The 9,353-nt window shown below is 33.8% G+C and overlaps 1 pseudogene across 1 annotated transcript; it reads right to left on the reverse strand.

Moving 5' to 3' along the window:
- Positions 1 to 712: 712 nt before the first annotated feature.
- On the reverse strand, positions 713 to 9,178 carry LOC144835658 (TPR repeat-containing protein DDB_G0287407-like; annotated as a pseudogene). The gene is made up of 24 exons (XR_013611088.1): positions 9,136 to 9,178; positions 8,358 to 8,581; positions 8,109 to 8,177; positions 7,830 to 7,936; positions 7,594 to 7,727; positions 7,268 to 7,401; positions 7,060 to 7,158; positions 6,570 to 6,719; positions 6,223 to 6,359; positions 5,892 to 6,003; positions 5,576 to 5,683; positions 5,099 to 5,272; positions 4,701 to 4,888; positions 4,434 to 4,615; positions 4,105 to 4,270; positions 3,887 to 3,995; positions 3,613 to 3,741; positions 3,348 to 3,463; positions 3,050 to 3,182; positions 2,791 to 2,910; positions 2,433 to 2,564; positions 1,954 to 2,034; positions 1,188 to 1,346; positions 713 to 844 (listed from the first exon to the last, which is right to left on the reverse strand). The product of XR_013611088.1 is annotated as a TPR repeat-containing protein DDB_G0287407-like (transcript).
- Between the last annotated feature and the right edge of the window lie 175 nt (positions 9,179 to 9,353).

Consider the following 9,353-nt stretch of genomic DNA (forward strand, 5'->3'; position numbering starts at 1 on the left):
AGTTTAAAACTTCGGGGTTGAACAGCTGAACATTTTCCGGAGAGCGAACTGCGGGGACACCCCGGTGTTTTGGTGTAAAAGGTACCAACATCAAACTCCGGAGTTTTTAGGTCAAAAGGTCATCCTCACACGATCACTCATTTTCTATTTATTAATTATCAAGTATGTGGGTAAAATTAATATATACTTTATATTTATTTGCTCTTTTTTTTGTTACATAAAATCATCATAGTTTAAATTAAATAAAGATTCACCAAGTTTAAGTATGTATGTCCCCCAAAAACATGAAAAATAAAGATTACCGTAATTAAATCATTTTGAATAGGTTATTTTGTCGTTTTAATAAATTTAATCCCTTCCGTAAAAAGAAAAAAACGAAAAAGTAATGCCAAACCGAACATGAGAAATAAATTTGCGCAAATAATTATAATCTGTCGCATAAAATATTATACAATATTGTTTATTGCACTACAATAATTTATTTAAAATAAATGAGAAGATATTTATATATGATTATAAATATATATATTATAAAAATGGACGGGGTTTTATTTCTTTTCGTGATCAACATTATATTGAAATAGGCAGCACTTTGAAATGGTATAATAATGTCTAAATATATCTTCTTCTGCTTTATCTTTATATATGGATAGGTTGGCTTATCTAAAACATTTCTGGTAGACTTTGTCTTTGTATGGTTTTCTCCAAACACCTCCAAATAATATTATTATTATCTCTCTGCATTTTCTGCTTTCTTCTTCAACTTTAACTTTAGATATAGATAAACCGGGTCATCCAAGTACTCTCTGGCAGACTGCGTCTTTGGATGGTTCTCTCCAAACACCTACAGAATATATACAGTTTATATATTATTATGGAGTCAATTGTGGTCATGATACATCAATTTATAATAGCTTGCAAGTACATTGCGACTAAATTGTAAATTTACCGATGATAGCTTTATGGATTTGAACAATTAAAGGAAGCTGGATACCTAAGCATCATGTTAACCACCATGCCACTGATTGATTGGTATTATGAGATGGTTGGTTCAATCTGTCAATAGTCAATTTAATGAAAAAAAACCTCACCTCGGAAAAACATTAAAGTACTTGGTAAACGATTTGAACTTAGACCCTGAGATTGATTGAATTGCTAAGAAAATAACAATTAATAAATTAACTCACCTCGACACACACATCTAGCGCCTTAACCAAATACTCATAGGCCCTGTCAAATTCTTCTCTGTCTTCGTGATAGACACCAATATTACACAGCAGTGAAGTCATCAGCTTACAGTTTAAACCATACGCTTGTTCACACTGTTCATAAGCTTTGTTGTACCACTTAATTTAAAGAGAAAAAGGTGACATTACATCTCTATCAAACGCTTGTATAAAATATACATGAGATGTAGTTTGTAGTAATAAGATCTTCATTGTTTGCTGTTCAATGTACAAGTAAAAGTAACTAAACTAAATTGCATTCTAATCTTATTATCTATAATAATGAATAATCTTTTTTTTCTTGCTCTAACATTTCCAACAGACTTTTAAAGTATCATTTGAGGCTTAGGGAGTGAAGTATAAGAAAAAGTAAGAACACTGATTTATTTAGATAATTGCTGCATGTTGAAAGGATCACCTACATGCTTTCAATCTTCACATGCTTACTATCAAGTTATCAAGTAGAATCTAACATATGACCAACACCCAGAGCATGACATTCTCACAAATTAATTTAGCAGTTTAAGTTTAAACATATTGCTTCAGTTCACTGTTCAATTCAATTCAATTCAACATTTATTTCTTTCTTCAAGAAAATGAGGTAAACATAATAAATTCCAATAAAATATATAACAAGTCAAGAAAGAAAAAATTGATGATAAAAACAGTTATATACAGTTATCAATAAAAGGAAGTAGTGCCCAAGAAGATAGAAACATTAACTAACCTCAATTTGTTCCTCTGAGCCCCTTTCATAAATTATGCCTTTTTTCATGCTAGCATGTGCCTCCAGCCTGAGATCTTCCAACTGAACAAATTAATATAAAAAACATTATTACATAATTGTACATAGAAGAATCGTAATTAGGGGTAAAACCCCACCTAAAATGTTCTCTTCGATTTGTGTGATTAATTGATTAAAAACTGCTGAAAATTCAAACCCATGACCACCGTTTTAAATAATTCTTCAATAGTGGATGGGATAGGATACACATTTAGGCTATTTAGGTGGGCACAGTGGTGTGACAAGAGGCCTGAGGCCCTTGGTTTACGAACCCTAAGTGGCCCTCCAACGCTGGAGGCCTCGATATAATTTAAATGCCTGTTTTTTCCTCTGGGCACTGCTCAGGGGGCCCCATAAGACCCGGGGCCCCTGGGTTTAGCCAGTGAGTACTCATAGCCGTTACACCGTATCAAAATCTTTACCTCTTGAAAAATAGTAAGTGCTTTCTCAATAAGCTCCAACATATCCATTTGTCCCTTATCGACTGTACCTCCACAATCATTAATATTGTTCATTGAAGATGACAAGGACATCAACGAAATACCCATCTGGTACTGAAAAAAGTTTTAAAAATTTGAATACAAAAAACACGAAGACAACGCAAATAAAGAGAACCAAAATAAGATGATACTTTTCCTACGTTTTTTTCCTAAATTTAATACAAACTGTAATTTATGTAAAAAAATAAATAATAATCCTATTGTCTACTGAGAATATTATGATTTAATATGAGAAATATATACTGTAATACAGGTAATAGTATTAATAAAGATTCAATACTTTGTGATGGTCTCCCTGCAATGTCTCACGTATTTTTACAGATTTCGTATAGTATTCAATGCTTATTCTCAAATCTTTGATGATTTTGTTCTCTAATATACAGGCATGTAATTGAGAAATCTGAAAGCAAATTAAATATGTTTATAAACACTGAATTATGATGAATATGAAACAGAAACCACAAACTTGGAAAACCACAATCAGTTGAAATTATTCTGTTTTTCTAATCAAATTTACTGTTACGAGTTACTACACGCACCTCTTCATATAGGTGACCATATAGAGCGAAGAGCTCCACCAACCGTTCTGGTCGGCCACCGAGTTGTTCCTCTTCAATGTTGAGGGCGACGTCTAAATATCCTACCGCTTTTGAGTATTCACCAGCTTGTACTCTGAATGCAAACAAATAATCAAACTTTAAATGGAAAAGTTTTAATATCTAAAAAATATTAAAATTTAAGCAATATCTCAATTTCATCACCACACAAAAATACTGTCTCTGTTTGCAGTGAGGCCTCACATCACATCAGCATTAGATTTAAGTGTTGAAATCTTACAGAAGTCTTGCAATATGTTCATATCGTATGCAATACTCTTCAAGTCCAAAAGCCTCCTTATCAATTGATTCAAGAATGTTACAATATTGCCTCTCCATAAATTTATAATCACCAGCCTAAAATGATAAATTCAAAATTATTGCGAGTAATTGTTGCGAGTAGTGGAAAAGTAAAAATATGTTTAAACTAATAATATCTGCTATTGAGTCTGGGAATGAATTTGTGACCTGAAAGTGGTACAACTTAAATAACATTATTATTGCACCTTTCGCCAGTAAGATAGAAGCTGCGAGCTGTAATCGTTGTTGAAGAGGTGGTCAAAGACTGGCCATTCAGTCAGACATTTAGTCAAACGGTCACTGTCTTTTATCTTCACAAGATGGTATGGATATTCCTATAGAGAAAAAGTATATCACAGTATAATAACAATGGTAAAAATGCACTGTTATGGTAGTGACTTTAATTAAAAGCAGTTACTGTATACTATTTAAAATAATTCCCATAAAAATATTTGAGATCAAGTATTAAGTCAGAATTACCTCAACTTTGCGATCTACGTTCTGCTCGTGCTCAAAAAAGTTTGCAAGAGTGAGGTGCCAAAAGGCATACACGTCTTCTTTCTCTGAATTGTCTTCCTCATAAAAATATCTAAGAAATACATCGACAGCAGTCTTTATAAAAAATCTATCAACAACAAAATAGAGAGCACAAAATAAATGAATAAGTAAACTATCTCATAAATAATAATTGAACTTACTTTTTTCGTACTGCTTTACTAACCGATCGGTGGTAGAAATCTAGCCTGCCCTCACCACTGTCACCGAAGGGCCTGAGAAATGTACGCAGTGCACGGTACACAGCTGCCCATTTAGCAGCTGATAGAGGTTGGTTGCGGACGGGTTGTACATCAGGATTTTCCTTGTCTGTTGCGATAATAAAGAATATTTTTACAATTTGTTTACAAGTAAACACAATTTGTTTACAAGTAAACACAATTTTTTTACAAGTAAACACAATTTGTTTACAAGTAAACACAATTTGTTTATAATAAACTAGTATTTGAAGCATTGCATGTACTATTATTACTTTTCTGCAATTTCTCAAAGTTTTATTTAGATGGCGTGAGCAGCGACAAATCACCACCAAGAATTGAGAGCAGTTCCGTTTCAAGAAGTCCATGAGACGAAGTTTCCAGTAAACAGAGCGTTGCAATCATCAACATGCCACCATTCTCTTGTTCAAACCGGGAAAGTACTTGCCCCAACAAACTGAAAAAGAATCAAGTATAATTTATAAATTTTTTAAAGGACACAAATAAATAAATAATTATACACTTTTTCCTTCACAACTTACTCGAGTAGATCATTTGCTAGTGACTTGATTTTTTCCGTGACTCGACTGAAATCTCCAAATACGCGTAGTTCTTCACACGCAATAGAAAGCCACAGAGGGTTCTTAGATGCTTCATTTGATAACAGACAGGTCATCTGCTCTGGGTCAAGCTTCTTGTGGTAGTTGCTTAAAATCTCTAACACAATTTCCTGTAAACACCAATAAAATCTTATTTTAGCCGAATGAGTGGCCAAGCGGTCAAGACAGTGGAACTGTAACATTGGCAAGTGTTCAAATTTCACATTATAGTGTATATAAAGTAAATGTCTCTTATAAAGAACATATGACCAAGATATACGTACAAAAACAATTTGTTGAAAAGAATCTTCCAACCAGTTGTACGAGTAATATACGTATACCTTTCTGGATGCAATATCAAGTGGCATAACAGGAACTTCAATTGGGCCTTGTGGTCGTGCTAAAAGTGTTACATGCGGTGGAGTCTCATCTATCATTGAGAATATACAGCGAACCTGTGGAGCAAGTTTACGTGGCAACCAACTTAACGTCCCATGTCCTTTCTCTTCATCAACCTAAAATATACGAGAAAACTACAAATTAAATAAACAAAATAACAAAACAAACTACCCATCGCCTGCTCAGAAGCAGATTTCATTGATTAGAACCAGCCATGTGACTTAAAGAGAGATAGATGGAGACAAGGGCCTGTCTAGTGCTATTAGCACTGTAATGATATTCTTGTTGGAGAATCTTATAAATGTTAATGATATGATAAATCTAACTATTTTTTAAAAAAAATTTCGGTCACGTATATAGTTTCAATTTGGTATATAAACATGAAAACATACTTTAAAGAAAGAATTTCAAGACAGTACCTGATTGAGAGCATCAACCAATAAGATAACAGGCTTTGAATTTGGATTGGATAATACACCAGCTAACAGTTGAGCAGTGCCCTCATAATCCTTCGGCATATTGGAATCCTGTTGCAAAAAATTTAAATAAAATGTAACAATTTTATTAATGATATTTAAAAAAACAAATTGTAAAGCAAAAATGTGATGTGCCCATATATAGACATGATGATGTATTGTATGTATTTGTATTAAAGAAAACCAATCTCTAACGCATGCTTTCTCTCATACCTTCCCATAATACCTTGCCAATGACCATAATGCTCTAGTAACTTACATTACAGATTTTGAGTTCCTTAAGGAGTCTTTTTAACATCATTTCTTGATCTGTTGACCCAGGAATGGCACCCACAAAATGATAAAAGACATGCCAACCAGTATCTCCACCACTAGAAAAAAAAAACTGTCTTTGCATATTTCTTTAATATGTTCTAAATCAAGGCAAGATGTTCTAAATAAATCCATCCCAGAATATTTAAAAAATAGAGGTTGTGGTGAAGAGGAAAAAGACTCAGATAAGACGTGAACACAGACTAGCAAGATTGTAAGGAGGGCACCACACCAGGAATGTAATTATCAATGAGTACAAACATTAATAGCTTAAGTACCCTGGAATCCTGCCTCCACTAGCATTTTGAGTTGCAACATCAGCTGCTTTTGCCATTATAGATGATTTGCCTGTTCCTGGTCCTCCTGTCAGGATTAATGGCTTACCCGTACCAAGATCTGTCACATAGTCTGTTATCTGGAAAAGTAATGGGACAACTGTCAATTCAATTACAGATGCGCAATTCTTTCAGTGACCTTTGACCACTAACAGGAAAGGTGCACAAGATTAGAATGCTTTATGATAAAACATTTTTTCCATTATTCCTTCTGCGTCAGTTTCCTTAAATATCATTCTCAACTTCCTCCATTTCTTGCCATAGTCTTTGATCTTTCTTAATTTTCTTACCTTGTCTAAGATTTCATTTCTACCGAGTACGACGCTACATCTATTTTTCATAAACGCCTCATGTGCCTCTTTCTGTTGCTCATACACGTCAAGTTTACCCTCATGAATTGGGTACTGTTCCGCTATTCTTTCTTGGAAGAACCTGAAAACCTTTTAAAATAGTAAGGTAAAATAAATGTTAAAAAGGGTATATGCATATGTCAAAACTATATCTAAGGCTCTGTCTACACTATCAAACTTAGTATGTGACAAACAAAATGTGATGTCCCCATAATAGACATGATGATGTCATATTTATGTATTTGTCATATACTGTACCATATTTGGGCATATCACTAGCATATTTGGGCATACCACTACCATATTTTGGCACATCACACTTTTTTTTGTTAAACTAGTTTGATAACGTGTAGACAGAGCTTAAAATAATAATAATAATAGTAATATTTTGCTAGAGATTGAATTTACGGATTAGAATGTACAGGTATACCTTGTTTGTAAACATTCCTTGCAGACCATCAAGGCTGACCTTTCCCGTGTCTGTGTCAACTCCAGCATACGTACAGTCGTAAGTAAACACCTGATCAGACTGAAATTATACAAATTAAACTTGTTATATATGCACACTACACAAGAAAATAGGACAATTAGGAATTTAGTTCATTATTATTTAAACAGTTACTGAATCAGATACAAACCAGAAATCTATCGGAGAGAACATTTTTAAGGACTTTCAGTTTGTGCTCAGCGACCGGACTGGAGTCTATGAAATCATCCTTATATTGTGCAGGAAGTGAGTCTAGGAACGATGTGCCTCTAATTGCAAATAAGGCTGTTGAAAAAAAGTACAATTAAAAAAAAAAAAACAATAATTTAACAACTGTGTGTTTATCATAAATTAGAATAAAAGTCTAGGAATTGTTGTCAAGGCTGGTTGAACACAGGACTGGGTCCGGTTTGGTAGGTAAAACCAATAAAATAACAGCGTCAAATCATTCTTTTATATATTTGTATGTTTACTTACAATTAGGATTGTCCTTTCGATATGCGCCATGAATTATCTCCATTTCTGTCACGGACAATCCTTTTATCCATCTGTATTCAGAGTACACACTATCAGGAACTTCTTTGTCCGTTGGGATCCACCCACAACGAGCACTAAATAAAGAAAGAGAAATAATATTTATATGAGGAGAAATATCAAAATGAGAGAAAGGATAATATAAAAATAAGAAACAAATACCCCATACACATAATTACCAAGTCATGTTAAGAAAGAACGGCATGATGTTGTCTTGGTAACACCTGTCGATCTCTCCAAGGCATGTGCGCAGCGTCTCTTCGGCCGTTGTGTCTTTTGGAACACCCTGTAAATTAGGGCAAAGATATTTACCTTTTTTTAAAACTAATTGAGCTGAATTTTGTATTACTATGGTTTTATCTTAACAAGAAATTATTGTACATCATGAATAAACTTTTAACTACAGAAACTTTTAGTTGTGAACTATGTCCGTTGCAATACAAAAAACAGAGTCTTACCCATCGCAAGTCGCATTCTACAAGATGAAGTCTCCGTTTTTCACACCACTGACGTAAATCAGAAAACACCTAAAAAACACACATTATTTTTGAAGGACTTTCTCCATATGCCAACCAATATGTGTAATTATTATTTAATACTAAAGATATTTTATACAGTATTTGCATTTTTTATTATTCAATAAACACTCATTTAAACTGAGTATAAATTTTAGAATGAGCTAATCATACACAGTTCTACTGCTGTACCTCTTTCACTAAAACTTCTCTCTCCGCATGAAAATCACGAAACGTAGAAGAAACAAAGATGCGTACAGTCTTCCATCCGGATCTCTTTACGACTGGTTTGTCTCTGTGTTTCTGAATGTCAATTGTCTTACGAGCGCTCTCCCATTGTTGGCTAACATCGTACTTGTAGTCGTAGCTCTGTGAAGCCCCGCATCCCATAGCTGGCAGGCTTGTCTGCTAATTCCCTGGTAAAATGTTGCTCATTTTAAAACCATATTAAATATTATAAATAGTAAACACAAATATTCAATTCAAAATTAAATGTCCTGAAATTAATAAATTATGAATTTTTTTATAGCATGCATAAATTAATCATTTCTTTTAAAATTAAAAAATGACTAGGCCTATAACCTTGATTTTAATTAAGCCTAGCTAGCTCTAGGGCCTAGTAGTAGGCCTAGGCCTAACTATTCGTATTCATCAGTATCATCATTATTAGTAAATCTATTTCATCATCAACAAAACAATTAGTATACTCTACTAGCAGCCTAGTTATTCCTAGCCTTACCCTGATGTAGTTAGTTATTAATAGTTAGGGCCGATGCCTAGCTAGTTAGGTAGTAGGCCTAGTAGTAGTGGAGTGGTGGTACTAGCTAGCCTACGGAGGAGGCCAGCCAGCAGACAGGTCAACAACAACAGGCATGGCATGTAGAGGTCTAGACCTGCCTGGTTTATTGGTTAGACAGCTAGCCTAGAGTCTAATCTATATAATTTTTTTTAAAATGTTTCTATTTTATACCTAATATCGCCGTAGCAACTGAACTCCATCGACCCATCTTTTGTTATGCTATTGTTAATAATAAATAATAATTGCGTTGTTTTGTTGCTGGTTAATCAACCAAAAAGTTTGTTAACATTATCAACGTAAGCGGCGTATGTGCACTCTGGTTCCCGAAAAGTCACATTGTTTCTTTCAGATTGTTGTTTTTTGGTGTTTTTTTTTTTTAAAGGACAAGG

This window comes from Antedon bifida, chromosome 2 (genome assembly GCF_963402885.1).
Source record: "Antedon bifida chromosome 2, ecAntBifi1.1, whole genome shotgun sequence".
NCBI classification, from domain to species: domain Eukaryota; kingdom Metazoa; phylum Echinodermata; class Crinoidea; order Comatulida; family Antedonidae; genus Antedon; species Antedon bifida.